The 11729-nt window shown below is 41.3% G+C and overlaps 1 protein-coding gene across 1 annotated transcript in view; it reads right to left on the reverse strand.

Annotated features, from left to right (window-relative positions):
* cntn3a.2 (contactin 3a, tandem duplicate 2) overlaps positions 1–2489 on the reverse strand; it is a 44835-nt gene extending 42346 nt beyond the window's left edge. The window contains exon 1 of the mRNA XM_087833621.1: positions 2254–2489. The gene's annotated coding sequence lies outside the window, so the exon portion shown is untranslated. The remainder of the gene's footprint in view (positions 1–2253) is intronic.
* Between the last annotated feature and the right edge of the window lie 9240 nt (positions 2490–11729).

Below are 11729 nucleotides of genomic sequence, written 5' to 3' on the forward strand. Positions count from 1 at the left end.
ATGTCTGAGGGTGATACCAGAGGCATATGGGAGGAAGTCCATGCCAATCTATTAGGGGAGCAACCAACGCCTAGGCTCATCCTTCACTTGGACAGATTCACTCTCTGGCTGCCTGAGGAGACTTGGACCTGGGAATTGGGTGCCATCCAATCAATTAGATTCACCCACAGCAGCATGTGTCTTCCCACATGCTGGGGTGAATCAAGACAGCCTGATGAGGAAGCCATTCCACCCAGGTCCGTAATCAAGGGCAAGAGTCTGACTGCTTGTAGCATGTGTTGCAAATTGCGATGCGCGCGCTTCTTGCAGGAGGGGACTGAGCGCGTAATGATGCAATTACAAAATGTCAAACATACACACAATGACGAGCAGGCAATAACACAGCAAATAAGGGAGCGGTCTCATACACACACACATACACATATTACGAGTGCGCAGCGTATGGGAAGATTTGTGTATATTACTCTGCGCAGGCATAAAAGGGAAGCGTATATGAATAAGTCGGGTCTGAAAATACAAGTTTCTTCAAGAGGTGTTGCGGCCGTATTAAGGGCAGGGGCAGATAATACCATCAATCTGCTAAATGTCACACAGCCCACACACACCTACACACTAAAGTTGCTTTCTCACCATGTACGAAACACATGTAACAGCCAGCCAGCCTCCACACACACACACACACACACACACACATACCCTCACTTTCCATTTAGAAGACATAAGCTGTGACGTGCGGCTCATTTGTGGTCTAATCCCAAGGCGAGTCTGGTTCAGAGTGCTACTTATGGAGGGTCTAATTGTTTGTTAGCTGCCTGCATGTCAAATCAGACACGTGGGGGTCTCAGCCAAGATTTTATTTCCTACCTTTCATGTTTTCTCCCCCCCCCTTCCCAAAGTCTGCTAAATTGGATTGGTATGCCTCCTCTCTAGAAGACTCCTGCATGCCTTACCTCAGTAATAGGCCCACAGTGTACAAAGTGCTGGCATCTCAAGACTGAGAATTGGTATGGAAGGTATTACAGTACAGTCAACTTCGCATGTTGCATGGTTTGCATTTGCAGCGGGGTTTTACAGGGATGGCTCTGAGTTACGTGTGTTCCTTTTTCCCCCCTACACATCCAATAAATCGTTAAAAAATGCAAATTGGAGGATTAGAGAATTACACCAGTGTAACACATGCTGTATAGAGCTGTCCACACACAGATGCAAGCTGACCCACCCACCCACTCACACAGACACACACACACACACACACAAGCACACATTCACACTGCTTGCAATAATGGTGCTAACAGGATGGTGACAGAAGGTGGTGAGAAAGCTTCGGGGGAGGGATAGGTCTCAATCAAGAAGGGTACTTTCTGGAACCAATACACCACTGGCTTAACTGACACTTAAAAAAAAGAATAAATGTATAAACACATATCTACCACCTACATCACACTCTGCCTGCATCCAAGTAACATGCTGACTGAACAAACAGCCCAGCTGGAAAGAGTAGGAGTGTACTTAGTTTGAAGGCCTGAGCTGCATTCATCACAGATTGTTCAGCTGACATTGTGGCATTAAAGTACGCAATTACCTTGTGAACGCTGCAAGGTAGAAACTGAGTGTGTGTGTGCGTGTGTACACCTTTGCACTCAGTGTATCACATAAAGGATAAAGCTCATAATTGCTGATACTTCTGAAGTTTTTCTGTTTTTTGTTTTTTTTACTTAAAATACAGCCAAAAGAACCGTAATTACACGTTTCTTACTTTTCTTTCTTCTATGTTTTAGTGCATGCAAGTCCACCCAAGCCCCATTCAGCCCTTAAAAAATGTACTGGTCTTTGGCCTGTAGGTTAGCTCTATTTCACGGGGTGAGCTGCAGTGTGGCACCACACCAGGTAAGTACCACAGGAGCGGTTAGGGGGCTGAAATGTCAGGCTGTGACTAACTGCACCCCTTACATCACTTTGACAAAGAAAGGCAGGCATGTTGGAGCCAACTCCTTAATAAAAAAAAAGAAAAGAAAAAGAAGTCTCCTCTTTCTAGATTGCCTCTTTAAAAAAATAATAAATCAGCCTGCTCAGTGTGCAGGAATTGGCCGCAGTTGGGAGGTCACGTCACGTTGCTCGAGTCTAAAACAAACAATTATTCTCAAATAAAAGGCATTAGGAGCGGACGGTGCAGTCGGGAACAGCATAAAAACAGGCCGACGTGGTGGCAACAGCATGCCCGTCGCTATTTATATAAATTACACACTGTCTTACCTGTTATCCCGAAATATCTTGACACCAATAGGAACCAAATTCAGCCCTCACGGATAAAACGACAAACTGCTCCTCCATGGAAACCTCGTTAGAAGAATTTCGGTCGCAATTGCAAGGTCGTTCGTACAGGTGCAACTGAGCCGGTGGTCAGTCACAGATAACGGGTAACGAAGGAGACATAAACACACGCGTTTCATATCGCTGCTCTCTCCCCACCTCCTCCTCCTTCTCCTCCACTCCCCACCAAAAAAAAAGAAAAGAAAAGAAAAAAAGAAAAAGCACACACGAGCGCGCGCGCGCTCGCACGCACAACACCCACGTTGTTTGCTGTGCTGAATCACATTTGCTACATCCACAGTTACGAGGCTTGACTCTCGCCCGTGTCTGCGCTCCAGTGCGAGTAAGTATGAAATGGGGCTTGAAAAAGGAACCTCGCGAGGATGATTTATTGTGCGCGTCAGAGTCCCGCTCTCCCCGCGAAGGAAGGAGGAGTGGGCTGCACGGCGGGGAGAAGGTCGATAAAGCAGCCAGAACGTGCAGCGATGGGATGGGAAGGTGGTGCGGGGAGGGAGGCAAGGAAGAAGGCGCACCTGGCGGGGAACTGCGCCCCCCTGCGTCTTCATTTGGTACAGTCCTCCTGGCACACGTGCAGCCTACAGACATTAGTTTAAATTAAGCTAATTCTCCCACAGTGCCTGTTTGTGTAGTGTTTAGAAATGACAGAAAACATTAATCAGAAAACAAACACAAAACCTGGATAAACAGTTAAAATGACAAGTAGCGTTGTACAAGTATCAGGAAGTTTCTTTTATTTTGGTACACGGGGTCAGACTTCTTTAATTTATACCGCTGCACAGGAAAACTTTAATTTAAGAGTGATAGATAAAGTCACAAAAACAGACGTTATTAATTCCAATGAGAGAAATTCACATGTTACAGAAGCACAGGGGTCTGCAAGAAAGAGTGAATTAGAGACATATTAGACAAATAAATAAGGAAAAAATGTGTAAAAGTGTACAAATACAAAAAGCCAAAAGTGATAGATAGATAGATAGATAGATCTCTATCCATTAACAATGAAGCTACAGTGAGGAGGCAGAGAGCCTCTGGTTCGGGGTAACACAGTGCACCAAACCTCCTAAACCACAATGAGATTGAAACGAGGCAGGAGCAGCAACTTGTGTTTTTTTACACTGCCGTTTTTGTGCAGATTAAACAAAGGAGACGACAAAGTGTTAATTACTGAGCTTTAAACATGTCACTTCTGTTTTTGTGTTAAACAAGCTTAAAAGCTGCTGGCTCTCTCTACTCATTCATCCAGTATTCACATCTTTTCTGAAAGAGTTTTTGAAAACCGTGCCGAACTATTCGCTTAACAATGTCCACAACAGAATTTTTGTTCTCACACCTGTAGTGAAAATATATATCCACCTTTGTCTCAGAGCAGATATTTTGACATGTTGTAATAGGTAGCGCACAGGTGCAGTTATAAAAAAAAAAAAAAGTTGATTTTATTTGTGTAGTTACTTTGCATCATGCTGGAGTGATTTATTGCAGTAGCACTTGGTAATGTTATTAGTTCCACCTGTGCTCTCTCTGTCATTTGATTTTTATAGGTTAATATAAAAAGAAAAGCTTAATGCATCTAAATATAGAAACAGTATATAATACCCCAGAGACCCTCTGTTAAAGAGAATAATTACTTTGTCAAACATCAGGGGATAATCTGCAATTTTGCTCCTTTGCTCTGTAACATTGCGTGTTTGTCTAATAGGAATTACTCGTCAGTTGCCTTTCCTCGGGTCTGTTTCCTTTGTTTCTCTGAGGAGGAGCGATTTCACTTCCAAATCAAGGTCTGCAGGGAGAAGACAGTGAATTAAATGTCTTTCAAGCAAATTTGTGCTATTAGCCTACCTAATAATTGACTTTACTTGTCCTATTTTCAGCAAACTTCAAATGTTCAAAGACCCTAATAGGACCAAACTTATTACTTCTTTTATGACTTATTTGTTTTTCTTTGTTCTTTATTTTCTTTAAGGAAGAACAGATTTTCTACCACCAGGGGTCACAAAGTGTTAAAGAAGAAAAAGAAAATTAGTTCTGCTCTGCTTTGTTTTTAACTTTCTTTATCATTTACTTGTTTATTTCAACAAGCCTCTATTTTACGCTAAACAGGCGGCATAAAGGTGGGTGGACTTGTGCAAGCTTTTGAGATAGGAGTGGCTACCTGTCATAATATGTGGGGTTGGTGAGAGCCATTAGGACTCAAGTATACATGTACCAGAAAACCAATGTAATGAGCTGTAAGTGGCTGAAAACATGGCAGAGTGGGGTGTTCAAATTACTCCAAAATATGTCAATGTGGCTTCTCCTTTGTGTGCAGTTGGGGCATGCATGGAGGCCGAGTGACATCCCTCAAACTAGCTTCTGATGGGATGAGATTGGAGTGGTGTGGTGTAGGTACAACTGAACCTCTCTTTTTCCCACAGTACCAATCACGGTACAGAAAAAGCACCTGGTTGTCATGGAAATGTAATGGAGCCCTAACCCGTGGTCAAAAGCTATTAAAAACAATATGATAGTTCACCTGAGCTTTTGTGGAGATACAGCATGGACAGCATAGATAAAATATAGAGACAGCGAATCTTCCACACCCTCAGACATGCAACTTCCACTACACTCTGAAGATCTGGATGGAAGACAGACTGCATAAACTAAAAGCTGCAAAGTTGGCCAAAGTAATTATTTGATCCCCTGCTGACTTTTTAAAGTTTGCTCAAGAAATGAACTCTCTATTTATGGCAGTTTTATTTTAATGGAGAGAGACATAATATCAACCAAAAACAGAGAAAAAACACACGACAAAAGTTATAAATTGATTTGCATCTCATTGAATGAAATAAGCTTTTGGTTCACTGCAACCCAGCCAGAATTCTGGCTCTGGCTGTGTGCCCATGTGGCACAGAGATTCCAATCAATCAATCAATTATAGATATTGACTAAACTACACACCTCTCCATGTAATCAATTTCCATTTTAATATTCACCACCTAAGCGCTGTCAAAGGCAAGACTGTAGACTTGCACAATGGTGGAATGGGCTAAAAGATTAGCAGCAAGAAGCTTGGTGAGAAGCTGCTAACTGTTGGTGGAAGAAACAGAAATTGACCTTGACCTTCGGTCTGGAGCTCTATACAGCATTTTGCCCAATGGGGTAATGATGATCATGAGAAAGGTTGTGGATTTGTTCAAAACTACCAAAGTCACTAACAACAGCACTGGTAGCACACTATGCTGTAGTGGGCAATAATCGTACAACATCCACAAAGTCGCCCTGCTCAAGATGGCACACGTACAGATCTCTTTTAGGTTTCCCAGTGAACATCTAAATGATTCAGAGAAGGCCTCAGAGACAGTGCTCAGTGTCAGATGAAACAAAAAAATTCTCTTTGGCATCAACTTGAACCACTGTGTTTGGAGGAAGAGAAATGCTGAGTATGACCCAAAGATAGGGTGACTAACCGTCCTCTTTTCTACGGAGGAGAAGGTCGACAACTAAATGTGTTTCAAAGTATGTCTAAAAACATTCTGTCCGTGTGTCCAGGGGGATTTTAGACTGGGTCTGGGTTTTCCTATAGGCCTAAAGAGGACCTATATGTGTGACGTTATTTGATTTGATTTGATTTGATATACCTTTATTAGTCCCACAAGGAGAAATTTCATAAGGCTGCCGACCTATTGCACCCAATGGCGGCGCCAACTTACCCTCCGACCATACATACATTACACAAAACATCACATGGGGAAGACAGGTCAGAGAGGTATAACAATGGAAAATGCACCACATGAGGAAAGATAAGGAGAAAAAAAATAACTCCCCCCAGACTGAGCTCCAACAGGGAGATCAGTTTGAGAACAGAAAAAAACACCTCTGCACATAGCACATGAAAAACTCTTAATACACCAAAGAAACACATGACAAGCAACAGGGGTGGGTAAAGGGTGAGAGACAGCCGATTTAGACAGTACATCTGGGCCTGCAGCCTGTCCGCTGGTCTCCTTGATCCACCGTCAGCATCGGAAGGGAATAAGCGTCGAAGGTGTTATCCCGTAGTCGCTGCTTTGTGAGTGGTTGTTCTGAGCTCACAGATGGGACAAACAGCATGAAGCAACGCGCCTGATGATGTTTAAAAGATGCCAAAATGCAAGTACATCTTTTCAGATGAACTACAAAAGAAATTTCCCTCGTACCATCCCAGTACTGGTCATTTTTTTAATACAGATGAGGCATTATTTCTGTATAATTATTTAATTCCAGAGGGTTATAAGTTATTTTTTGCACTTGTTAACTTGTAAAAGCCTTTATGACATTTTGTATTTCACCATTCGTTAACCGCAGCGTTTAAATATGTTAAAATTTTCTTTAAGCAAACAGTATTATTAAAGTTCTTCACGACTGGGGCAAGTGTCCTCTTTTTTGGAAATCAAAATATGGTCACCCTACCAAAGAAAACCAACCCTGTTCATACGGTAAATATGAACATAATTTCCAGGATGAACATCATGCTGTATCGAAGAATACTTGAACATATCAACTCAGACTATGAGCTTCTTAGTAAGATGTTAAATGAGGCATTAAATCAACTAAAAAGTAGAATAAATGGACTCATAGACCTCTATACGATCACACCTGATTTTGCAATCATAGGAGTCATCCCCTGCTGGCACTTGTTCATGGACTGCATTGACTTATTTATTTATTTTTCAACAGCGCCCAAGGCTATGTCTATCCTTTAAATATAGTCTATTCCTCAGACACACAGGAGGAAAAACTCAACCGATCCTTTCACCCACGAATAAAAGACATCATGGTCACATGAGACAAAATGAGAGGCTGAATATTCTCCAATCTAACACCCCAAGATTTACTCATGTTTATTGTCTTTGCCACTGAACTCTAGCACCAGGAGAAACCTGTGCTCTCACTGCCCAACTCTCACAAGTGCCGACCCACAGAGAGTTAAACTCTGACCTGCATATATAAATTCAATATAACAGAACACAGAGAAACAGAGATAATTCATACTTCATGGTAGAAAATACAAAATTCAATTGCAGCTCTGCTGATTTAAACAGTCTGTAGGTTTTAACATATAATTGCAGCTCCCAGCAGCCTTTGCTACCAGTTTTAAAACTGGCCAACCTCTAAAACAGGATTTATTGCTCACTGCTCCTTAGTAGGTTTTACTTTTTCCACTCATTATTTTTTCTCTTTGCTTTATCCAAATCTATGGATAAAATGAAAGTTTAAACTGCACTGATTCTAAAGTCGTCTGAAAGAAATTTCGAGCTGCAGAAAGAAAACTTATTAGACTATGATTCAAGTTTGTTTCGCCGACTGAAAAGGCCTGTTGTAGGTACTGAGTTGCAGAAGGCTGATGTTTGAGTGTTCTTGATAAGCATCCGCTGACAGCTTTGGTTCATTGTGAAAGGATGCATTTCCCATGACAAAGACTGCAGGAAAACTGCTTTCTCTTCCAGTTCCAGCTCTCTCGGCTTCTCTTTCTAGTCACATTCTCCCGCTCTTACAGATAAACAACTTCCCTGCCTCTGTCAGTCTCTTCTTTTCTATCTGTCTGTGTCTTTCTCTCAGACAAAAACACTGAACGCCCTCTTCCTTATACTACCGTAATCAGGTTACCCTTTTGGACGTTACCAATCTTCCTCTCAAACACAAACACATGGGTCAATATCTTCGCTGAACTTCAGTGAAGTCTAACTATATTATTTAAGCCTCGTAGTCCCTCAGTCTAATAGGAACCCCATTAAACTTACATTGATCATCCTCATTCCAGGCCCAGGTTTCTTTAACATGTCCAGAACATCGTTAATAATGTTCCATACAGCAGCCATTTGACATTTCCTTTAATTAGGCCTGTAATTTATTCATGCACTTGATCCTAGGAGCTTGTTGTGAAAAGCTTCCTTGAGGAATATTTTATCCTGCTCCTCTGGAGGCTCGTGGATTAACCATCTTAATAGCAAACCCCTAAAGGTATTACTTTCTTCTCTGTCTGTATGCGTGCGTGTGTGTGTGTGCGTATGATGGCAATGAGGATTGTGCCTTGAATGCGTGTGTTAAGCTGCAAAAAGTCATTAGGTCTTATTTCTCAACCATTCAGGAGACTCAGTAAATTCTCTCTTATAACTCCTGTCTTGTCTAATTTTGCGCGAGAGCATAAAGAAAAGAGCAAACGGTTGCAAGATGTGCGCTTATCGCACAATGCAGCGACCCCCATGTTTAACCCAGTTTTTGCGGAGGAAAAACATCACTGCTTAATTTGCTCACTCTGCAGGTTGGTTAACAGACAGCGAAACACAGCAATTTCCCACAAAGTAGAGCAGGAAATCTCAAATGCACGCACACACACCGGCGCATGCACACACACACTTGAAATGGGATTTAAGATGTTAATTATGATGTTTCTTGATCATAGAACATTGCTCAAATCCTGCCTGCACACCTGACAGAATCTCTTAAGGCTGTGAGGGGGGAAATGCATGCATTCAAAGATTGGGAAGTAAAGGCTCTTGCATGAATGGGACACACACATACACACACACACACACATAGAGGTAGAAAGGAAGGCAATTTGTCACTCGTAAATGGAATTTAATTTGACAATTTGTCATTTGTCGGGAGTGGAGGCAACACTATAGCATACTTTATTATTTCATGAAAAATTTAACAGCTATTGCTGCAAATATGTAAACCTATATCATCTTCACCTTTTTTATGTAATCATTTTTCACAAAAAACATCAATCCTCCTCCTGTTTTTTTGTTTTTTTTTACATCCATTTGTTCTGTGTGGTAATACATCCAGACACAAAAAACATCTCTCGCCTTTACAGCAGTCAATCTAAAGCAACTTGGGTGTTTTCTTCACACCACTTAAACGTATATCACACAGCCACTTTGTGGGAGGGAGGGCTCGCTCTTTCTCTTTCTGCTATCAACTAACACAGGCTTTTTTTTCTTTCTTTTTTTTTTTAGCATTTCTGGTAGCTTTAGTTCATTAGCTAGCTAGGCTCCTTTCAAGAGCCTTACATAGAAGACTAATTGGCCAGCATACCTTTTATTGCATACAGCAGTTCCACGGCTGTGGAGGATCAAAAAGGGAAAGATCCACTTTGAGATAAATCCGCCTCTTTTTCAATAAGAAATTCACTTGCCTACAGAAAACACCTGCAATTAGAAACCAGCTTGTGAGGTCTGACACGGGGTGTACCGAGGAAAAAAAAAGCAATGCATCTGTTTATCTATGGAAATGCATATGAAGGCAATTCATTTATTACAAGGCAGCAGAAATAAATTTAATATCTTATGGTAAACAGCAGCATGCTCCTTTCCAACAAGAAGAAATACGGCTTATAGAAATGGGATAATCACATAGACAGACATTTTGCACCACTTAGAAGAGATACTGTTTTGTAACATAAATTGCTGCTAATTGTACATAACACTGCCTTGTTAAAGATGTCAAGGTAAGTGTATGAAGTATAACTATATTCAATATTGATAACACTGCTGTTTAGTTGCAGCTCTAGATGACATTTATTTTCCTTTTACACACCAAAGGCAAAGTAAAGACAAATTTGGGAAAATTCATAATGAGTCGATGTGCCAGAGACCATGGGAGGTGTTGTTTCAGCTCAATGGTCATTCAGAGGATACGGTTTGTAGTGTCATTAAGCAACTGTCCTGTTAAGTGTTTTCAGTCGATTGTTGCAGAGGGTGTACTTGTGACTGCTGGTGCACCTTACTATAGTGTTCAATATGTTTATTGTGACGTTCCGTTTGGTGTATTATATAATTTCACGGCTCGAATGATGCCCCAGAAATTTTAGCAGCGACAACTGCTAAAACAAAACAAAACAAAACAAAAAAAAAGCCGGCTTCACACAAGTGAGTCATTTTTTAAGCTGAATACCAACCAAGCAAGAGTGTTGCCTGGTGTAGTGTAACAGTGTTCTGACAATCTCAGTTTTTATAGTAAGTTTTCAATCAGCATAAGGCAGCTTAAAGAGGCACAAAGACACCGAAAAGTCTCTTAAGCAGTACATTACCCCTGCAGTAATTTGGGGTTTAGTGCCTTACTCAAGGGCCCTTTTGCAGTGTTTGTGGTCTGTAACAACTGACACCTTGCAGTTGATAGCTTGCACAGTTAATAGCCTACACTCCTTTCCCAGTGCCAGAGATGAAGCCACCACAGTATCTTACAGTAGTTTATTGATAGCCAGTATCACTATCTCTACGCCAACCTTGAAGTTTTGACGAGATTAAACTGCGCTGATATCATTATCGTCATCTCTTGGTATCTTTACGGTCCTGGTAAGAGGTCCCTAAATCTTAAACTCGTGGTGCAGACAGAGTTAGACTTAACGCCTGTAGCTTCTCACTGCTGTGCAGCATCACTGGGAAAAGAGCAGGTGGCAGGAGACATCACTGCCCACGTCCTCATGCTACTCTGAGCAGGCATTTCCAGTGCAGCTGATTTAGATATAAACTCTGCCAATGGCAACACATGAAGTGATAGCCGTGTCAAAATTGCCTTAATGCTTTCGTTTCAGTTGAGAGAGGGGAGGGGACGAGAAGGGAGGCGTTAAGTGTGGTAACGGGTGAGAAGAGAAAATTGTTAAATGGGACAACTCGCCACGTGTTAGGAATTTTCAGAGAGGCAGTCTGTTCTGCTTTCAGACTTTATGTGACATTAAGAATGGGATATACAGCTCTAACAATTTTTTTTTAAGACAATGAAACTCTTTGTATCCGTAGCGACTGACAAGTCTCATAAACCGCGTGTATACACTCATGTATACATCCCACGCTTAGGTTGTACGGCAGTCCCATTTATTTAGGCATCCATAAATATTTTAAAATGTATTCTGGTGCGAAGGCATTATACGCAAGCAGTCTCAGCTGAATATTCATGACCTATAAATATTTTAGCTCTCATTTCACCAGCTTTCCATTGACTCATCTTATATGGATGTGTTCGCATGCGTGCGTGTGTTAATACCTATGAAGGTGATGTTTTCAGTGTTCACTTTGTGCTGCCTGATATCTGCAATCAGTAAAGTTACTGAACCAACAAAGTCAGGCTTCCTCACATGATGCTGTCAGATTTCCTCTCACAGAGAAAAAAAAATTGCACACAATTACACGTTCTTTGGTTGTGTGCATGTTTACATTTATGTAGAGAGTCAATATTTACTTCGCTCATGCAACGAGGTCAGTGAAAAGAGCAAATTGATGCATTAATATTTATTGTTTTGTACTTACATAAAACTTACAAGCAAATTGTTTATTTTTGGATCCACAGAGAAGAAGGCTCAGTGCTATGAAAATGAAGCAAGACCTATTTGCAGGCAATGTAATGTTACAAGATTTTTGTCTCCAGCTTCATCCAACTTG

Source organism: Neolamprologus brichardi, chromosome 20 (genome assembly GCF_056152115.1).
Source record: "Neolamprologus brichardi isolate AB-2024 chromosome 20, ASM5615211v1, whole genome shotgun sequence".
NCBI classification, from domain to species: domain Eukaryota; kingdom Metazoa; phylum Chordata; class Actinopteri; order Cichliformes; family Cichlidae; genus Neolamprologus; species Neolamprologus brichardi.